Here is a 23306-nt window from a genome sequence, read left to right as displayed (position 1 = left end):
TTAAGCATTCCAAAGGCATGGTCAGTAAATCAATCAAAGGAACACATTTTGGCAAAACAATCAACATCCCTCCATTTTGTCTTTCTTAGAAATGCTGTGCTGCAAGAGGCAAAAAGGTCAAGGAAACATACAGCCATTACCTGGAGACATAGGTGGCTGAAAACCAATTAAATTTTAAAGCAACAGCACAGCTGGGCTCGTCCAACATGACATCATGTACAAAATGAGATAATTAAATGGCAACTTGCTAGACAAGACATTGAGATTTATCAGAGCGTTTGAACTGAACATTTCTAAACATTGAACCTCTGAAATATGGATCTAAGTGTTCGAGGGCACTGGAATGATATTTCCAAAACTACAAATGAATGTCACATTCAAACAATTAGAAAATTAAAGCATTGCACAAGGTTACAAAGACCATATAAGGGGCTATCTACATGTGAGGTATGCTAAAGTTACTGAAGCATGTTTTAACCCATCATTGCTCCTTACCCCCCACATCCAACTCCTCCACCCCTCAACCCAATACTATACACCATCTCCAACCCCTTCCACACTTCTCCACTCAAATTATTTTCCTTTTTCCATTTCTTCTCATCTCCACATCCCTTCCATTTCTTCCTCGATCCTACGCCACATTTTCACTTGTTTTCCTGTCATTCCACGGTCCCACCCTATACAGTAATATTTAGACAACCCAAAAAAGAGCCTTGAGCCAGAAACAATGAGTTGAATTATTCCAATTACGTATAGAAATCATACAAATGTCAGTTACCTCCTTCAATTTGATTCAATCACCACACCAGATGTTCACTATTAATCACCTGATTAATCGCACATGAATGAACAGACAGAGGAGGTAACATATACAGTAAAACAAGTGATCTGGATGTAGATACTTCCAAAAGTAAAAACAAACAAGAAAAAGAGCAATCAGAGATTATAAACCCTCATCAGGACTTCTTTTGAGTGGTGTATTTTTCATAGGTTTTAGGGTAAATCCAATATGGCTACCAAACCATGTTACCTATGACGTCATATGTTTGACCCATTTGTTCCTCATGGATAGGTGGTCATATGCGTAAAGTTTCGCCGCAATCTTTTCAGCCACTTCAGAGAAGAAGATTTTTGAATGCTTTTGTTTTTAGATCCTCGTGGAGGATCTCTAAGTCTTACTCACGTTGTTGTTCTTCATCTTCTTCTTGTGGACTTTTTTGTTTCACAGCCTTCAGTTTTCATCGAAACTTCCTGAAACTTGGCATATATATGTAAAAATACCCTGCGCAGACAGTAACCATCTCCGATTTTGAAAATTCCTCCTAGAAAAAAAAGTTATGACGTCAAAATATCTCCGCTAATGGAAATCGCCTAAAAAGTATCTCCGAAACTAGGTAATCTTTTTGAATTCTGTTTGTGGGAATCGAACAGGGCATTAGCAGAGATGAATTACCGCACATATGATACATCACTATGATGTCATATCAATTTTTATGACGTCATTCCTATTTTTTGACATTTTTTGTTTCACAACCCAGAGTTTTCATCGGATCTTCGTGAAACTTGCCATGTTTATGCAGAAAGCCCACGCGCAGGCAGTAACCATCTCCGATTTTGGAAATTCTTCCTAGAAAAAGGTTGACGTCATAATATCGCCGCTAATGGAAATCGCCGAAACCATTATCTCCGAAACTAGGCAAGCTGTTTGAATTTTGTTTACGGGAATCAAGCCGGGCATAAGCACAGATAATTTATTGCAGATCTGATACATCACAATGACGTCATATTCGTTTTTATGACGTCATCATTAAGAGGATGAGGATCTTAGCTCATTTGAGCTTGTTTTTAACAACATGTCTGCCAAATCACGTGACCAATGACGTCTCCTATTTTTTTTTACTGTGAGCCATTTTATCCTTAGATAACCCTCAAAATGTTCATACGGATCAGATGTTGCATTCTACATATGCAATTATGACGTCATAAAAAAGACATCCCATGATGTCATTAAAAAAAAAATTACACTTTTTCCCCATGAGTACTTGCCATGTGCCAAGTTACAGAGGTCCAAAGTTTTTCCGTTTTTCCAACATGACTGCCACACCACTTGACCTTTGATGTCATAATTATGATAATCATTCTACATGAGTAGTCGCACCGATGGTGAAAATTTCGTCTCAATCTGACAAGCGGTTGCAGGGAAAAACACGAAAGTTCTATGCGGACAAACAAATAGACCCAAACGAAATGCCCTCTCCTTCTTCGAGAGTAAAAATTTCGAAAAACACGTTTTCACTTTGTCATTGAGGGGTATTTTGTGTATATTGGTGACAAAAAAAAAAAAAATTAATCCATTTTTAATTCAGGCTTTATCGCTACAAATGTGAGAAAGTCAAGGGGTGTGAATACTTTTTGAAGACACTGTATTTCATTATGTTTGAGAGGGATTGTTGTGCAAACACTTTGCTTCAGTCATGCGAGAATGTTTTTAAGACGTCATTGTAATCTCTCGTTTAAGGCCCGGTCACACCTTGACGTTTTAGCCAGCGATGGCAACGTATTAAAATGTATGTAAAACGCTGGCTTACGTTGAACTTTTGATGTTTTTTTTTAAAGATTCGGACGTATTCATAGCGACTTGGTCTTATGTATAACGCATTGGTAACGGACACAGAACGTTTCGTTGTGTTATAGATAACTTATACCAACGAATGCTGAACCTGTTGTCGGCCTACACAACCGATGCCCACCGATAGTCTAACTTAGGCATAGCGCGTTGCACGCATCGCCGACGATGTCGTGACGTAGCCTATTAAAAGGCTGACGCACAACGATTCGAATCATAACTGCCGTAGAAATGGAAGGGTCAACATCGCGGTCACACCTTGGCGATCTTGCCAGCGTATGCCGACATTACAAAAAGTGTGTCTAAAACGTTGGGGCACGTCGAATACGGTATGGGTAAGTTTGGTATGCGCGAGTAGAACGCTAAAGTACGCTATCATACGTCGTAGTAAGTAGAGTACGTCAAGAAATTTTAAACATGTTCAAAATTTTACGACGTACTCGGCGTATGACACACGTTCCGCATGCGATGGGGATAAGTTTTACACACGATATGTGGACGCTTACACACGTCCACAAAGGCTACTTATAAGCTACTCATAAGTCGAAACACGTCGCGGTAATGTCTTTTTTACGCGAAACTTATTTCTAACTTGTGTTTGACGTGCTTTGAACCAATTCTTTACGTAGTCCCAACACACATCGACGTATGTAGACGTATTCCAATGACGTCTTCCGGTCGACAAAAAAAAAAAAAAGAATGTGTTTCTAGGTTACAACTGCCATATAAAGACGTGTTCCCAGCGGTTTTGGGAATTGGTATATAAAAATGCTGCTCATAAAAGGGGAACCCAACAGTGTTTTCGAGTCCTTTTTGAGTCGATGTCCATGTCAGCAGTATCAGTATCAGTATCAGTATCAGTATCAGTATTAGTATTAGTATTAGTAGTAGTTTGTTCATGTTGGCAGTAGTAGGTGAGTGTGAGGTGGAGGGTGTGGGTTATGATGGATCCTCCTTGCGTCCGCGTGTCCACGGGTAGGTTCATAGGCTGCCACTCAACGATTTAAATGGCTGCATCTCCACTATTGAAAGTAGACGCTTGCGCTCAACAATTGGATTTTTTTTACACTCAACGACTTTTAAACGGTACCACTCAGCTAGTTTCATTGTTTACAATGAACGATTTAAATTGCTGTCACTCGCCTTTGTTTTTTGACGCTGAGGTTTTGAAATTTGAAGCGTTTCTTCTGAACGTGTTAAAACGCTCAAACTCGACTATTTTAAATAGACGCTGCCGATGGACAATTGGAATCATAGCCAAGCTAGACATCGAAGTGTGAACATCCTCGTCATGCCAAAGAAAAGTTTGAAGAATGCTGCAAATAAGTGGCCTGGCCGTGGCCGTGGACGCTGACGCAAGGACGATCCATTATACCGACGTCTTTCAGCCTATGAGTAACTTAAAAGTAACGTCTGTCGACGTGTGGCAACGATCGCGTAACGTGCCAACAACACGTTAATCATAGGTTAGAAATAAGTTTCGGGTACGCTAAACATTACCTCGGCGTGTCTCAACTTATGATTAACTTACACGTAGCATGTGTTGATGTCTGTCAACGATCGCAGACCGTGCATACAACTTGTGGCCAGCGTAGCGGAACGTGTGAGTCATACGCTGGCATACGTCGTGAAATTTCAAGCATGAAAAAATTTGAGGACAACCAAAAAGTACAACGTTTAAAGCCAGCGTACAACGACGTATGGCAGTGTTTTTCAGCGTGCTCTCAATGTTATCAAAACTTACCCATAACGTATTCAACGTGTGCCAGCGTTTTAGAAAAAAAATTTAAAAATCGGCATACGTTGGCTAAAACGTCAAGGTGTGACCGGGCCTTTAGGTTCGGTTGGTTTTCGCGTAAACAAGGTTCCCATAGCATTGGAAGTTTTTTTGAAAGGAAGTTGTGTGAAAGAATTAAAATAAATAATGGGGATTTAAAAATAAATGAACAAATACTAAAGAAATCAATCGAACCGGAAATATGTAATTTGTGTTTACTGGAAAGGGAACTTGATTATAAATAGAGGGCCGATGTATTGATTTGTGTGCTGGTGGATTCCTGTGTACATTCTGTGTTGGTAAGGTAAGAAACAGCTCAGTTTTCTGGACAATAGATGGGTGTGTGTTTGTGTGTGTATGCACGCATGCACGCACTTTCTGTTGGTGTGTGGTTTATTCTTCTCCTCCATCTGTCCTTATTTCTTTCTTTCTTTTTCTTTGTCTAAGGAGGGGTAAAGTTTTTGGAAGGTTCACCTCTGGCTGTGCCGAGGTGGGTTTGAGGGAAGAGGACTGAAACCCGAATCCTATCTAGGTTCCTCCTGATGACTCCATCTTTGTCTGTTTGGATTCCTCCTGATACTCCAGTGCTGTATTTGGTCAGTTATTTGATAATACAGTAAAACATGATTAATGATCATTGTCATATGGTGGAAAATGCCACATTTTACCCCTCATGTTCAATTACCAACACCTTTAATGGAATGAGCCTACTGCCCCACCTTGTAGTGTTATTTTCTGTGTTGCAAAAACAAAAAAATAAGTGAAAAGATTACAAAAAGCCACATTAATCAATAAGTCAAAGTGTTAGCTGCAATTGATGTTTTAAATAATTAGTGATGATGCGTTTTTGTTCATGAATGGCATGTGGAAGAAGGGACACCCTCTCACATACTCCCCTCCCCCCTCGCCACCACTCACGCATCAAAAACAATGCCCGGCACCCTCACTCCAGGTGACTGGCAACGGCGAGGCCACTGAAGGTCCCAAAAGGGATGGCAGTTGTGCTGCCCTTGGTCGGCTGGTAAAAAATCCATCGACCACTGTTGGTGTTAATTCAGAGATTTCCTTCTCTGAACCGGGTAGCCTTCACCATGGCTATCGTGTTTTGCATCCCTGGGGAAGTATTAGCCCCATTAGCTCTCTATTGATGTCATCTATTAACTTGTATTGATTCACGTTTTCATGGCTATGTGGTCTCGATGGGTTAATTTACGGAAATCTTTCAGCATTGCTAATGCAGACAGAGCTTTCTTTCATCTCGGCTTGCGTCCAGCACATAGAAATTTCACATCACCTTATGGAGACAAGGGAGAGGACTACCAAATTTGATTATAATTTATCTGCAGTGGTCATAATTCTGTAGTGGACTATAATTTATCTGTGAAAGAACTCAACCTTCCAAAATGAAACAGCTGAAGCACTAGCAATACATTAACACTCATCAACTGCACGACATTACTATTCCAACACCTTGTCTCCTGTAAAGACAGTGTGTTAGTCTTCCAACACCTTGTCTTTCATGTGGAATTAATCAAAAAAAGAAAAAAAAAAGAAGAAAAAAAGGTGGATTGTTGGGAATCGAGAGAGAGGAAGGGGTTTGGTACACATATTCAGGCTTTCAGCCAAAGTATCTATGTAAGCTTTTGCATGGACAGCATAAGAATGAAAGTGTCCACAGCACAACCAACAAATGTCTGAAATGTGACCAACACAGCACAAGAGGCAGGTGAAATGTGATCACATATCTCCAACTAGATGAATACCAGACTGTATTCAAGTCCAATCAATCCAAATATAGATCGAAGAGGGACACGTGACTTCTTCTTCTTATCCACCCCCGTTCAATTCCACCTTCTTGGTGGCGGCTGCAGCAGATAGACTGGTCCAAGTTTTTTCATGAACTGGCTGATGAAGACTCCCTTGAGACTCGATCAGTTTAGGGCAGGAATTTTGAATTTGGCAAAGGTACCAGTGACAACTCGCCCATTCTCTGTGAAAGATTTTTAACATCCATCTGTGGATCTGCCCCCTTTGTGAGACAACACCCTGTGAAGCACCAATCCGATAGGTGTTAGCGAGGCTGAGAATCTAACCCAGCCCAGACAGCTCAATGTAAGCGTATGACCTCTGCAACATCCTATTTGAAAAAGAAAGAACTTCCACTTGTAAAATCTGTACAAAATGTAAACTAAAGTATTCATTGGCTGGATATATTCGATACATCGACTCGCTTTGTACAGGTGTTGCAGACACAATGCAAATCAATATTGAAAGGAGGCCACCATCACAATGATATGGTGTAATTCATATTCAATACTTTTTATGCTCATGCAGTCTGAGCCCAAAGGCAGAGTTAAGACTTGTGTGAAAATGTCACAGTATGCACGAGGCAGTGAATATGGTGGGGGGGGGGGAGAGAGAGAGAGAGAGAGAGAGAGAGAGAGAGAGAGAGAGAGAGAGAGAGAGAGAGAGAGAGAGAGAGAGAGAGAGAGAGAGAGAGAGAGAGAGAGAGAGAGAGAGAGAGAGAGAGAGAGAGAGAGAGAGAGAGAGAGAGAGAGAGAGAGAGAGAGAGAGAGAGAGAGAGAGAGAGAGAGAGAGAGAGAGAGAGAGAGAGAGAGAGAGAGAGAGAGAGAGAGAGAGAGAGAGAGAGAGAGAGAGAGAGAGAGAGAGAGAGAGAGAGAGAGAGAGAGAGAGAGAGAGAGAGAGAGAGAGAGAGAGAGAGAGAGAGAGAGAGAGAGAGAGAGAGAGAGAGAGAGAGAGAGAGAGAGAGAGAGAGAGAGAGAGAGAGAGAGAGAGAGAGAGAGAGAGAGAGAGAGAGAGAGAGAGAGAGAGAGAGAGAGAGAGAGACAGAGAGAGAGAGAGATTGGCCACACAAGCTTTGCAGGCAAACAATACAAGTTAAAACATTCAGCTTCGTCTCGAGTGAAGTTAGCTGTGCCATTAGAAGTAAGGGAGGGGATGGAGGGCGAGAACTTACTAAAGACACATTTAACAAGGCGTCACAAAAAAAGATTAACAAAACTCAAATATTGCGATTAAGTAAGAGGGTGCAACCAAAAGAGTAATTTGTTTCTCAACACATATCTCACCGCCCGGGAAAGTATCATGGCACACGTGGTAGCGGTCCTCGAAATGAGCGCACTCAGCATCTCACAAATTCTAAACAAGCCGGCCAGCCTCACCATCTAACTTGGCCTGGTTCTACGCAGTCGAGTGGAGCAAGGTGAACATGCCTTAAGGCCCGGTCACACCTTTACGTTTTAGCCAGCGATGGCAACGTATTAAAATGTATCTAAAACGCTGGCTTACGTTGAACTTTTGATGTTTTTTTTAAAGATTCGGACGTATTCATAGCGACTTGGTCTTATGTATAACGCATTGGTAACGGACACAACGTTTCGTTGTGTTATAGATAACTTATTTAAACGAATGCTGAACCTGTTGTCGGCCTACACAACCGATGCCCAACGATAGTCTAACTTAGGCATAGCGCGTTGCACGCATCGCCGACGATGTCGTGACGTAGCCTATTAAAAGGCTGACGCACAACGATTCGAATCATAACTGCCGTAGAAATGGAAGTGACAACATCGCGGTCACACCTTTGCGATCTTGCCAGCGTATGCCGACCTAAGAAAAATGTGTCTAAAACGTTGGGGCACGTCAAATACGGTGAGAGTAAGTTTGGTATACGTGAGTACAACGCTAAAGTACGCTATCATACGTCGTAGTAAGTAGAGTACGTCAAGAAATTTTGAACATGTTCAAAATTTTACGACGTACTCGGCGTATGACACACGTTCCGCATGCGATGGGGATAAGTTTTACACACGATATGTGGACTCTTACACACGTCCACAAAGGCTACTTATAAGCTACTCATAAGTCGAAACACGTCGCGGTAATGACTTTTTTACGCGAAACTTATTTCTAACTTATGTTTGACGTGCTTTGAACCAATTCTTTACGTAGTCCCAACACACATCGACGTATGTAGACGTATTCCAATGATGTCTTCCGGTCGACAAAAAAAAAAAATGAACGTGTTTCTAGCTTACAACTGCCATATAAAGACGTGTTCCCAGCAGTTTTGGAAATTGGTATATAAAAATGCTGCTCATAAAAGGGGAACCCAACAGTGTTTTCGAGTCCTTTTTGAGTCGATGTCCATGTCAGCAGTAACAGTAACAGTATCAGTATCAGTATCAGTATTAGTATTAGTAGTAGGTGAGTGTGAGGGGGAGGGTGTGGGTTATGATGGATCGTCCTTGCGTCCGCGTGTCCACGGGTAGGAGACATCTTTTCACCATTGTTCGAAGTTCTTCGCGGCTAATTTTTTATGGGGCTTTTTCAAAAATGAGCTATAGCTTGTTTTTACGATTTAGGTCTATTCATAACGGGTTGGACAAATGCACAATGAACTAATAATGTGCATAGAGCGCTTTGATTACTTATAGATACGATATACCAACGAATAATTATCGTGAAGCCGGCGTTCACAAACTATGCCCAACGATATCCTAACTTATCCATATTGTGTGGCAGTTTATCTTTGCCGGTGACGTGGGGTTTGCTATTCATAGGCTGCCACTCAACGATTTAAATGGCTGCATCTCCACTATTGAAAGTAGACGCTTGCGCTCAACAATTGGATTTTTTTTAGACTCAACGACTTTTAAACGGTACCACTCAGCTATTTTCATTGTTTACAATGAACGATTTAAATTGCTGTAACTCGCCATTGTTTTTTGACGCTGGGGTTTGGAAATTTGAAGCGTTTCTTCTGAACGTGTTAAAACGCTCAAACTTGACTATTTTAAATAGACGCTGCCGATGGACAATTGGAATCATAGCCAAGCTAGACATCGAAGTGTGAACATCCTCGTCATGCCGAAGAAAAGTTTGAAGAATGCTGCAAATAAGTGTCCTGGCCGTGGCCGTGGACGCTGACGCAAGGACGATCCATTACACCGACGTCTTTCAGCCTATGAGTAACTTAAAAGTAACGTATGTCGATGTGTGGCAACGATCGCGTAACGTGCCAACAACACGTTAATCATAGGTTAGAAATAAGTTTCGGGTACGCTAAACATTACCTCGGCGTGTCTCAACTTATGATTAACTTACAAGTAGCATGTGTTGACGTCTGTCAACGATCGCAGACCGTGCATACAACTTGTGGCCAGCGTAGCGGAACGTGTGAGTCATACGCTGGCATACGTTGTGAAATTTCAAGCATGAAAAAATTTGAGGACAACCGAAAAGTACAACGTTTAAAGCCAACGTACAACGACGTATGGCAGTGTTTTTCAGCATGCTCTCAATGTTATCAAAACTTACCCATAACGTATTCAACGTGTGCCAGCGTTTTAGAAAAAAAAATCAAAATCGGCATACATTGGCTAAAACGTCAAGGTGTGACCGGGCCTTTAAGTGAAAAAAAAAGGATTTTGTTGGGCCTGCAACACCACAAAAAGCTTGGCTATGATCATCACATCTGGCTGTTGATCACAAACAAAATTCTTCACAATTCGCATGAAATCAAATAAATTAAACACAATTGGCATATAATCGTTCAAAAAAAATCACCACAAAAAATAAGTAGAGAAGAGCAAGGGTTATATCACTGGAGTTGTCATAGTAGTTGGAGCTGTGGTAGGAACTGTAGTAAAGGGACACCATTTCCACCTGGGCAGAGAGAATCCAAAGGAGGAGATTTTCGGGTTGAACACAGACTGTGGGGGATGGACGTTTGAACTTACACAATTACACCACTACCAAAGTGTTTGACTGTCAAAATGGAACAAAGAGAAGCCAGGTGGAGAAATGGGAAGGTTGAGGACATCAGCACAGAAACATTTCTGTCAGGAAAGTGGAGGTTCAGGAAACTTGCAAGCCTTGATCAGTGAGGTTGCCCAGAAATGTGAGGTTGCGTATCAAATGGTGAGAGTTGGAGGTGCTGTTGGGGTGGGTTAAATCACATTAGTTAGGGGGAGATCAGGAAATTAGGGGAAGAGAAAGAAAAAGACAGGGGAAGAGGTGATAGAAAGAAAACATGACGGGGAAGAAGCAACAAGAGGAAAGAGGGCAGTGAAGGGATGGCTATGATTGGAAGAGTACAGTGGAGAAGGGGTAAAAGTGGAGGGAAAGGAAGCTGAGACATATGTAGAAAAGGAAAAGGAAAGAGGTGGGCAAGAAAGGAGAGAGGGGGAGAAGTAGGACATGCAACTGTGACATTGACAAGAACAAGGAAAGCGATGAATGGCATCAATAAAAAGGAAAACAAGAAGAGGGTCACAAAGAGGAGAGGAAGAAGAGGAAATACACAGAGGACAGGTGGTTTCTTGATTTTACAGGCTGCTGTTAAGAGATTACATGAGGAGTGGTGGAAGCAACTAACTTCCCATGGAATGAGAACTCATTTCAGGACCAAGATCATTTCTGGAACAGGGCAACCTGCATTTTGCTTTGGACAGCCAAACTTCTCACGCACAGACATGAGGGGGCGGCCGAGAGCCGCTTTCGGCAAAAAGAGAAGGGATATCCAACACAAAACAACAGTTCACTGGACTTTGCTACATAATAATACTGTAACAATGTCCACATGGGATAAAGGTTTCACGTATACAGACAAAACAGCACCGTTTGTGAACAATCATTTTGAATCAAATTCCAAATTTCTTTTAAACAAAATTGAAAGAATCCTTCATGCGCCGACTATTGTTGTGGGAATGTGAAATAGGGGGTAAAGGGTGTAATATAGACTAGTTATGCCATTAGTACATGTTTAGCATAAGAGTACAGTATCTGTGAAAACGACACGTCACATATGGAAGATTGTGTTCGGGGATGAACACCGTTATTCCTCCCTTCTGCTTGTGTCAAAACTCCCATAATTCCCCCCTCTTGTGCACTGACATCATTCCCTTATCGTCTGCTTGTGTTTTCATGATAAAGAGACTGTCTACAACCAGCTCCAAACACTGAGGGGATCCCCTCCGAAGACGACCATGCCATGCCTCAAGCCACCACATCTATGGGTGTGTTGCGGGTCCTAGCGGTCCGTGTGGAGAACCAATGAGCGCATAGTTGCGGGGTGGATAAGCACGGAGGGGTGGGACAATTCCTTACAGGGAGCTTGGCATGTTTGAAGCAGCCGAGAGTTTGTTGAGGGACAGCACCAAGTGACGACTCTAAACTGTCAACCCAGTGTTTCACAGGCAGGCTGATTCATCAATGTGTGTGCCGTCCCCTCAGATGAACATAAAATGGGAGTCCCATCTGCCAGCATTAACTGGTGGACGTTAAAGATCCCATGCCTCATGGTGTCCTTCGCGAAGAGAAGGCGAGCTATCGCCAGCACCATGTCGAAGTTCCAAATTCTTGCCATAACCAGCAGAGGACATTGCTTCAGTGGCATAGCTGTGCCCTCAGCCAATGATGCTACCCCACAGCTTTGTGCTGCATACGAACGAAGAGGATAATTTAGTAACGAGAGACATTTGATTGCAGCATCAATGGCCCTGTGTAGTTCTGCAAAGGACCCACTGACTCTCCTTCGTACACAGTCCTGTATGACATGCAGAACTGTCTGATCTTGATGGCCACAGGTACACACACTGGGCTCTCAATTTGCTTCTACTGATACATATGATGAGCGGTCCTTGCACGTAGGGTTCATAGTCGGTTGAGAACACATACGTGGGCTCTCAGGATGGTGCAGAGGCAGCTCTCTTGATTTTGACCTAACCATGTCTGGTTTGATTTCAGGACTGGCTATAGACTGCCATCTGGTTGCATGACAGAACCCAGAGTAAGCCAGATGTACCATTTACAGGACTGCTAGCAGTCCCTGGTGGATGTTAACGATCTTACAATATAATCTTTAAAAAAGAAGATGAGTGCATTCTTGTATATTTGTATCATGACCAAATCAATTCCTATCCTAATCTATGGAAGGGCACGACACAAGCGGCATAACCATTGATCCTATAAATGATGCAACCATCATCCACAGTGTGACCACTCCTCATTTTCATAAATGCCAAGGTGAGCCAATGAAAAAAGCCAAGAATTCACAATGTTTCGGAAAAGCGATGATGATAGAAAACATATACGCCAAGAAAACCTAGAGAAAACCAAGATGCCAAGGTGAACAACGAATAGCCAAGATCTTGTGAAAAAAGCCAAGGAGTGGTCACACTGATCATCCAGGTTCTTTATAAAGGCCCAGTCACACCTTGACGTTTTAGCCAGCTTATGCCGATTTTTTGAAAATTTGTGTAAAACGCTGGTACACGTCGAATACGTTATGGGGAAGTTTCGATAACAATGAGAGCACGCTGAAAAACACTGCCATACGTCGTTGTATGCTGGCTTTAAACGTTGTACTTTTCGGTTGTCCTCAAATTTTCCATGCTTGAAATTTTAAGACTTATGCCAGCGTATGACTCACACGTTCCGCATAATGCTGGCCATAAGTTGTAGGCACGTCACGCGATCGTTGACACACGTTACTTGTAAGTTACTCATAAGTCGAAACACATCGAGGTAATGTTTAGCGTACCCGAAACTTATTTCTAACCTATGAGTAACGTGTTGTACTCACGTTACGCGATCGGTGACACACATCGACACACGTTACTTGTAAGGTGCTCATAAGTCGAAACACATCAAGGTAATGGTTGGCGTCAGTGTTCCAGACTCCCTGGTTTTATTTTTTTTTATTTTTTTTTCTTCCTTCCTTTGGTATGATGGTAATTTTGACACTTCGATTTCTAGTGCGGTTATAATATAATATAATATAAGTAATAGGCTGCCGCTCAACGATTTAAATCATAACCGCACTAGAAATCGAAGTGTCAACATCACCGTCATGCCGAAGAAGAAGAAAAAAAAAAAAAACCATGGAGTCTGGAACACTGACGGGTTCCTCCTGTGTGAACCCCATTTTTATCTACCAATTCCCCTAAACGCTGCCAATATGCCATTATACGGTAGCTGTAAGTTAGTAACACGTTCAGTAAGTTCTGTGGTCATCCGGAAGACGTCAAATACATCTACATACGTCAATATGTGTTGGAGATACGTTACACATAGGTTCAAAGCACGTTACTCATTGGTTCAAAGCATGTTACTCATAGGTTAGAAATAAGTTTCGGGTACGCTAACCATTACCTCAACGTGTTTCGACTTATGAGTAACTTACAAGTAACGTGTGTCGACGTGTGTCAACGATCGCGTAACGTGCCTACAACTTATGGCCAGCGTATGCAGAACGTGTGAGTCATGCGCTGGCATACGTCGAAAAATTTTCAACATGCTGAAAATTTGTCGACGTACTCGGCGTACTACGACGTATGCCAGCGTGCTTCAGCGTGCTCTTAACGTATACAAAACTTACCCATAACATATTCGACGTGTGCCAGCGTATTCGGCAAATTTTTCATACGTCGGCATACGCTGGCTAAAACGTCAAGGTGTGACAGCGGCTTGACACTTCGATGTCTAGTGCGGTTGTGATTTGAATCGTCGAGCCGCAGCCTTTTAATAGGCTACGCCACGTGGTCGTCGGCGATACGCTAGCACACGCTATGCATAAGTTAGACTATCGTTGGGCATAGGTTGTGAACGCCAACAACACGCTCAGCATTCGTTGATACAAGTTATCTATTTGTTATCGAAACGTTCTGTGTACATTATTAATACGTAATGCATACGTCCAACTCGTTTTGAATACGTCCAAAACTGGAAAAAAACATCAATAGTTCAGCGTACGCCAGCGTTTTGCATACATTTTGATACCTTACCATACACTGGCTAAATCGTCAAGGTGTGACAGGGCCTTTACAGCCGACTCCAAGCAGGAAATTTCACCAGGTTACCGGCATACAATGATCTGCTCTTCTCGAAAGATACCAATGGGAACTTAAATGTCGAAAACCTAAATGCAGATGGTTCAGCAAACTTTACATCCACATTTGGGGGATGATTTACAGTTACATCCATCCCCTGATTTACGGAATATATACGTTCTTCAAAAGCTGTACACAAAGGGAAATTCCACATGATCGAGCCAGATATTCCCATTGACTTCCACGATGTAATTTGGAGGTGCGTTCCTTTGGAAAATATTTTGCCCCCAAGACGTAATTAAAAACACACTTAAGAATCCAGCCAACCTTTTTTAAGCACATATTTAACGGGACTTTGATAATGTTGTGATAAAACATTAATACTAATGCCAAAAATAAGTCACAACCTGAAAGTAGCAAGTCCTCATGTCACAAGTCCTCATGAAGCAAGCCCTCATGAAGTAAGTCCTCATGTCGCAAGCCCTCATGAAGTAAGTCCTCATGTCGCAAGCCCTCATGAAGTAAGTCCTCATGTCGCAAGCCCTCATGAAGTAAGTCCTCATGTCGCAAGTCCTCATGAAGTAAGTCCTTATGCAGCAAGTCCTCATGTAGGAAGCCCTAATGTAGCAAGCTAATGTAGCAAGTCCTCATGTCACAAGTCCTCATGAAGCAAGCCCTCATGAAGTAAGTCCTCATGTCGCAAGCCCTCATGAAGTAAGTCCTCATGTCGCAAGCCCTCATGAAGTAAGTCCTCATGTCGCAAGCCCTCATGAAGTAAGTCCTCATGTCGCAAGTCCTCATGAAGTAAGTCCTTATGCAGCAAGTCCTCATGTAGGAAGCCCTAATGTAGCAAGTCCGAAGGCAGCATGTCCTAAGTCCGCATGTCCTAAGGCAGCAAGTCCTAAGGTAGAAAGTCCTTTTTGTTTTGTTGAATACCTTCTCAAGGCTCGTATGATAGCTAACACACAACACACAGCAAGGGGGGCATGAGACAAGAGGGGCAGGAGTGGGAAGGACAAAACAGTGGGGAACAGAAACATTAGGAGATCTGTGGAAGGGAGAGGGATGGGGTGGGGTACACAGAGTAAACAAGATGGACACTACAGGGACTTTCAGGAAGGAAAGCAGGGAATTTGAAGGAGGTGGGCTTGGGGTGGATTAATGGGGGTAGAAAAGATCCAGGATTTGGAAGGGGGATGATAAGAGGTGGTGTGAACAGCTGTTTTGAAGGCCTGGAGGGAAGAATGGGATTGAACAGAGTGAGGGAATTTATTCCAAAGACGGGAAAAAAGACGAATGAAAGTGAATGTGAGCAGTGATTCGCGATTTTAGTAGTTTTACCAGAAGGAGGTTGTTGGCGGACCTTGAGCGCCCTGTGGAAATATGGTGGGGACAAATCGCGGACACAGCAGGGGGGGGGGGAGACTGGAGAGGAGACGGTTGAAGACAGAAAGATCACCGACCTGCCTGCGGTGAGAGAGTGAGAGGCCCAAAGTCTCAGCCTCATCGCGGGAGATGCCAATGATCCGACATACCTTGGTTTCCACAGCGTGAAGCCGAGAAAGGTGGGAGGCAGGAACACCAGCCGGGACGGGAGAGCAGTACTCCATCAGGCTGCGGATGAAAGCTTTGGGTGTGGTCAGGAGCTCAGGTGGGCCGAGGAAGGACTTTGCACGACGGCGGATTCCCAGTTGGCGACTGGCTTTGGAGGTTGGAATTGTGGCTTTCCCAGGAAAGATCATGGCAGATAGTGAGACCCAGAAGCTTGAAAGAAAGGACTTCTTCCAGAGGGGGGGGGGTTGTAAATGGTCCTTTTGGAGACACATAGTGAGTGTGAGATTTGTCCGGATTAAAAGATATGGTCCACATGTTGGACCAGTTTGTGATTTTATACAGATATGCAGTGAGCGAGGGATGACTGAGGATGACAGATGGAACGGCAGAGGGTGGAGTCATCAGCAAAGAGATAAAGAGGATTTTCCAGAGAGTCAAAGAGATCTTTGATGAAAACCAGAAAAAGAACAGGGCCCAGAACGCTCCCTTGAAGAACTCTAGCCTGGACAGGAAGAGGGAATGAAAAAAACTCCATTTAGGGCCACACGTTGACTGCGACAGGAGAGGAGTCTGCAAGCCATGACTAAGTCCAAATATAGCCAGCCCCACTATAGCAAGCCCTAATGTAGCAAATCCGAATGCAGCAAGCCCTAATGTAGCAAGTCCTAATGTAGCAAGTCCTAATGTAGCAAGCCATAATGTAGCAAGCCCTAATGTCACAAGCCCTAATGTAGCAAGTCCTAATGTAGCAAGCCCTAATGTCACAAGTCCTAATGTAGCAAGTCATAATGTAGCAAGTCATAATGTAGCAAGTCATAATGTTGCAAGTCATAATGTAGCAAGTCCTAATGTAGCAAGCCCTAATGTCACAAGCCCTAATGTAGCAAGTCATAATGTAGCAAGCCCAAATGTAGCAAGTCCTAATGTAGCAAGCCCTAATTTAGCAAGCCCTAATGTAGCAAGCCCTAATGTAGCAAGCCCTAATGTAGCAAGTCCTAATGTAGCAAGTCCTAATGTAGCAAGCCCTAATGTCACAAGCCCTAATGTAGCAAGTCATAATGTAGCAAGTCATAATGTAGCAAGTCCTAATGTCACAAGCCCTAATGTAGCAAGTCATAATGTAGCAACCCCTAATGTAGCAAGTCATAATGTAGCAAGTCCTAATGTAACAAGCCCTAATGTAGCAAGTCCTAATGTAGCAAGCCCTAATGTAGCAAGTCATAATGTAGCAAGTCCTAATGTAGCAAGTCCTAATGTAGCAAGCCCTAATGTAGCAAGTCATAATGTAGCAAGTCCTAATGTAGCAAGCCCTAATGTCACAAGCCCTAATGTAGCAAGTCATAATGTAGCAAGTCCTAATGTAGCAAGTCCTAATGTAGCAAGCCCTAATGTAGCAAGTCATAATGTAGCAAGCCCAAATGTAGCAAGTCCTAATGTAGCAAGCCCTAATTTAGCAGGACGTAATTTAGCAAGCCCTAATGTAGCAAGTCCTAATGTAGCAAGCCCTAATGTAGCAAGCCCTAATGTAGCAAGCCCTAATGTAGCATAGCAAGCCCTAATTTCGCAAGCCCTAATGTAGCAAGCCCTAATGTAGCAAGTCCTAATGTAGCAAGTCCTAATGTAGCAAGTCCTAATGTAGCAAGTCCTAATGTAACAAGTCCTAATGTAGCAAGTCCTAATGTAGCAAGTCCTAATGTAACAAGTCCTAATGTAGCAAGCCCTAATGTAACAAGCCCTAATGTAGCAGGTCCTAATGTAGCAAGTCCTAATGTAGCAAGTCATAATGTAGCAAGTCCTAATGTAGCAAGTCATAATGTAGAAGGTCCTAATATAGCAAGCCCTAATGTAGCAAGTCCTGATGTAGCAAGCCCTAATGGAGCAAGTTGTCCTGCTTTCACGATTTAGCTAAGTTTTTCATCCGCTTCAAACCCTCATAACACATAATTTTACATCCAAGATAATTGCCTTACAGTCCCATCAAAGGTCTTTTTGCATGTCTGAAATCACTTGCGTTTAGTGGCCTTTTTACACACATTTTGACTCATTTTTAATGAAATAAGTACGTTGAAAAGGGTTGAAATCCTGCACAGTACAGCACCAAGCATTATCACCACAATTAACTGAACCAAAACAAGCCAAGCATGAGTGGCACAAAAAGTGTGGGAAACCAGTACAGTCTGAAAAATGTACAAACAACATTTTGTGCGTTGTTCGATTCCCCTCCCCCATGCCCTAAAATCTATAATTGAGGGATAAAAAATTCTGTAAAAGCGAATTTAACATAAACGTATGAAGAATTGGCTCACAAATTTACAAGTTATGTTGGAGTGAAATTCCGTATATTGAGTGGCCATATCATGATGGATGCATACACAGTGCACTGTTATTACACCATGTCCTCTGCTAGCAGTGCACCATCATGGCAGATTTTAATTTGGGCCAAACAAAAGCAAAACAGTAGGTGGAGGTTACAAATAATTGCCACCTCAAAGGCCAATCCAAGTACAAAATGGAACAACCTTCGACGTCACGACGTTGCATGATATGCATCCGCCCACATTATTACATCATTATACATACTTGTACCGAGTTTGATTTAAATCCCTAAACCCAGATTTAAAATATTAAATAATTCTGGCTGCCAGACTATCAGCCCGATGAGGATGAACTTTAAAACATATATTCCCTGTGACTACTAGATCATAACTGTGACGTTTCACATCGATTGATGAAGAGGTTCAAGACAAGGATTTTGAAAAAGAATTTCATTCAAACCAACAGGCTGCCAGACCATGTAACCTATTAATTATATTATTCGTGAACACCCTGGTGTCTCCAAGGCTTGGGGAACATGCAAGTGAAGTTTCCACATGATCTGTCAAGCTGTTCTGCAGAAGAAGATTTTAAAATGTTTATTCTTCAAAAAGTCATAGCTGCCAAATCATGTGACCGATGACATCATAGGTGGAGAACTTTCGGGTTCCTCATGGAAAGGCGATCATACCTGTAATGTTTCACCTCGATCTGTTCAGCCATTACAAAGAAGATTTTTGAAGGTTCTATGTTTATAAACAACATGGCTGCCAAACCGCATGACCGATGATGTCATAGATTTTTTTTGCCAATGACAATTTAGCCAGAGATGACCCTCAAAAATTTTCATACATATCAGATAAAGCATTTCACATCCGAAATTATGACGTCATAAGGAAGCCACGATGTATGACATCATCAAAAAAAAATCACCCTTATTTCCCATGGCACTTTACATGCACAAAGTATCAATTATTTTTCCCATGGAGTGGTTTCGGAGATGCAGAGGTCCAGAGTTTTTCATTATTTTTTCCAACGTTGCTGCCACACCACGTGACCTATGATATCATAGTTATCACAAAAGCATTCCACATGAGTCGTCAAATCTATGGTGAAAATGTCATAAATTTATATGGTGAAAGAAAAAAACCATGCCGCACTGCTTCAAATCAACTCCACTTCGATCGGACACCTGACCCACAACGTCCTCTTTATCAAATCAAATTCAGAATGGGTGGCTGATCACGTCTTTGGAGTTTTGCGTTGATCGGATAAGGCTTTTTGTCCAACATGGCTGCAAGACCATGTGACCAATGATGTTGAAATTTTCAACCAATATTCCCCATGCCGAGTCGATCATATTAAAAAAACATATATTTCTCTGAAACTGCTTAGCCTTTCGGTGCGAGACTTTGCAGGGATGATCCACTCCTGTTACTACAAAGAGTTTATTTAACAATGGTCCCATTAGTCACATGATGTGGCAACCACGTTGGTTTGAGAGAAATAATTAAACAATTATTTCTCTGAAACCGTTTAACCTATCAATACGAGACTTCGCAGTTGTGATCCACTGCCCTTGCTGCATACATTTGACTTAAAAATGACATCAGTCACGTGGTGTGGCAGCCACATTGGTTTCAAGGAAAATATTCAAAAATTATATTTCAGAAACTGCTGAAGCAATCGATGTGAATCTTTGCAGTTGTGATTCACTGCCTTTGCTCCGTGTAACGCAACATGTTTCATATTGATCTGTTAAGCGGTTTTAGAGAAAAAGGTTTTGAGATTTTTGGTTTTCAAACAAACATGGCTGCCAAACCACATGACCTATGGCATTGAAAATTTGGACTGCCCAAGACTGGGTCGAGGATTACGTGTGTGAAGTTTCGTTTTGATCGGATAAGGTTCATTTTTCTATCCAATATGGCTGCCACACCACCTGACGTATGACATCATTATTTCCACACTGTATGCAGCTATATTGTTTGACGATATTTGGTAAATTTTGCTTCGATCGGATGAGCGGTTCCAAAGAAAACATCATTTAATATTTTTTTCAATGGCCACCACACCACGTGACTTATCCATTATTCTTTATCACCCTAGTATCCCCACCATTTCTGTGAAGCTTCCCCTCAATCTGTGCAGCTGTTCTGGAGAAGAAGATTTTTGGAGGTTTTATGGTTAATCCAAGATGGCTGCCAGACTCTGCGATCGATGACATCATAGTTATCAAACTTTATTCAGCATGGTGAATCGATCATTTGGATGCCGTTTCACTTCGATCTGTAAAGTGGTTCTGGAGAAGAAGATTTTTTCCTTTCTTTAATTTAAAACAATATGGCTGCCACACCACGTGACGAATGACATAATAATTTTCTAGACATGAGGCTACATCGTGGTGGAATAATGAGGTGGATATGGCGATTCAAGAAAAAAGAAAACTGTTGAGGATTTGGAAAAAGGGAGGGGATAAGGAGGAATACTTAGTGGCTAAACGTAGGGCAAAAAGGGAAGTTTACAAGGCTAAAAAATGAGTGCACGATTCACTTTCAGATGTGATAAATAATGCAGAGTAGTGGGGAGATATTTAGGATAGCAAAGCAAATGCTCAGTCAAAACAAGGATCTCATAGGAGAACAATATATGAAGGATGATATTGGAAATGTTTGGAAATGTACTGGTTGACCATAGGGAGATTAGAAATGCTTGGAGGAGTTATTATGAGCACCTGCTAAATGAGGAGTTCCCTTGGAATAGGGATATTTTGGAGCGGGTAGAGCCGGTGCAGGGCCCACCACCTGAGATAAAGATTGAATGGGTGAAGAAAGCCATCGATGAAATGAAGAATGGCAAAGCGGCGAGCAGCACTGGTATTGTCACAGAGATGCTGAAGGCATCTGGTGATATTGGAGTGAATTTAATTCCTAAATTGGTAAATGGAATTATAAGGGAGATTCTGTCCCAGATGATTGGTTGAAGAGTGTCATGATGAATATTTATAAAGGGAAGGGTGATGCCTTAGTTCAGAGCAACTCGAGGGGTCTGAAGTTGCCGGTCCATGGAATGAAAGTGGTAGAGAGAGTCATGGATAAATTGATAAGACAGTGTTAAGATGCATGAAATGCAATTTGGTTTCATGCCAGGAAGGAGCACGATGGAGGCAATTTTTAGAGTTAGGCAATTACAGGAAAAATAACTGGGGAAGAATAAAGAACTGTACTTTATATTTGTGGATTTGGAGAAGGTGTTCAATAGGGTACCTCAGGCAGTGGTGCAATGGTCCATGAGAAAGTTACGTGTGGAGGATTGGTTAGTTAGGGTAGTCATGGTAGCGTACAATGGTCCAAAAACCTCTGTGAGTAAAATGGAGTGCAGAGTGAGGATTTTGAAGTGAAAGTGGGTGTTTCTCAGGGTTCAGTCTTGAGTCCAATCCTGTTCATCATGGTCCTTGAGGCTTTATCACAGGAATTTAGAGGAGGCTCACCTTGGGGATTCCTGTATGCTGATGACCTAGTGCTGATAGGGTATGCAGGCCAGAGGACCGAAAGTAAATACAGGGGAAATGAAAGTACTGATTTAATTAGTGGTGTGGGAGAAGGAAGTGTGGAAAAAAAAGAGGGAGGTGGCTTTGTGCTGTCTGTACAAAAGGTGTTGGTCGCAATTCAATATTGTGTAAATCCTGCAACTGGTGGGTGCACAAGAGGTGTAGTGCTATCGGGGTAGACTGCAGGTGGTCCCTGATTTCAAATGTGCTGTTTGCGCAGGTAAACAAGTGACTCCAGTTAGAGTGGAAAGGTTAGTTTATGGGGATATATCCCTGGAATGTGTCAACAAATTCTGTTACATTGGTGATATGATTAGTGCAGGTAATAGTGTGGAGGCAGCAGTGAATGCAAGAATTAGAAGTGGCTGGAGGAAGTTTAGGGAGTTGTTACCCCTAATGACATCATAAGGGTCCTCTCTCCGATTAAAGGGAAAATTTTATGCAGCTTGTGTTCGAAGCGTGATGTTGTGTGGCAGCGAAACGTGTGTGATCAGCAAGGAGGATGAACGGAGGTGTGAACGAAATGAAAATGAGAATGGTGAGGTGGATGTGTGATGTGACACTGAAGGATAGGAAATTAAATATGGAATTAAGAGATAGGTTAGGTATAAAAAGCATTAGTGAGGTTATGCGGAGGGGTAGGATGAGATAGTTTGGACATGTGGAAAGGATGTGGTCGGGTCGTTGTGTGAAGAGGTGTATAAATATGAATGTCAGTGGAAGGAGAGCTCGAGGCCATCCGAGGAAAACATGGGATGTGTTGCCAAGAGATGATTTTAGAGTTAAAGGCCTAACAAGAGGGCTAGCAATGGATCGTACAGCCTGGAAAGCAGCAATTAGGTGAACCACAGCTTACACAAGCAAGCATGGAAACGGCCGTAAAACGATGATGATGATGATGATGATGATGATGATGATGATGATTTCACATCTTTCCCTAGAATCCTAGATGAACCACAAAAATTTTCATACTGATGGGATGCAGCGTTCCACATGTCGAATTTTCACCGGGATAACACTTCACCAATGATGTCACAGTCAAATCACTCTGATTCCCCATGCAGAGTAGCTGCCAGATGGCAAGTTTCATTTTTTTCCATGGTGTGGTTTTAGGTGAGAGAGATCCAAAGTTTTCCCGTTTTTTCCAACATGGCTGCCATCCCACATGACCTATGATATCATAATTATCAAAAAAAAATTCTGCACGAGTAGTCGCATCTGTGGTGAAAAATGTGTCAAATAAGCGGTTGCAGAGAAAACAGAAAATTTGCATGGATGTATGTACGTACGTAAGGACGGACGGACAACCTGAAAACATAATGCCATCGGCGACTTCGACACCAGAGGCATAAAAATATGACAAAAGGCAGGTGATGAGATAAAAGCATGAATGCACGGTGATGAAAACAAAATCAAATTGTTTTCCGTTTTAATGATGCAGGACGTCAAATGAATAACAGTCCCTGCTTGTTTCATCTTTCTGACTTGTGGCACATTTTATTTGGCAACCTCAGTGACTTTTGGAATTATCCTCCACATTTATGTGCATGCTCTGACAAAAAAATAATGATAAAATAATAATAATGATAATAATAATAATATATGTATATATACATACACAGCTTTAATGAT

At 42.2% G+C, this 23306-nt stretch overlaps 1 protein-coding gene across 2 annotated transcripts in view; it reads right to left on the bottom strand.

Annotated features, from left to right (window-relative positions):
- Nucleotides 1–23306, bottom strand: part of FMNL2 (formin like 2) — a 298236-nt gene that overhangs the window by 157388 nt on the left and 117542 nt on the right. The window lies entirely within an intron of this gene.

This window comes from Eptatretus burgeri, chromosome 3, assembly GCF_056783735.1.
Source record: "Eptatretus burgeri isolate ZD-2024b chromosome 3, Ebu_testis_v1, whole genome shotgun sequence".
Classification (NCBI taxonomy): Eukaryota; Metazoa; Chordata; class Myxini; order Myxiniformes; family Myxinidae; genus Eptatretus; species Eptatretus burgeri.
This window is presented reverse-complemented; position numbering and strand designations above follow the sequence as displayed.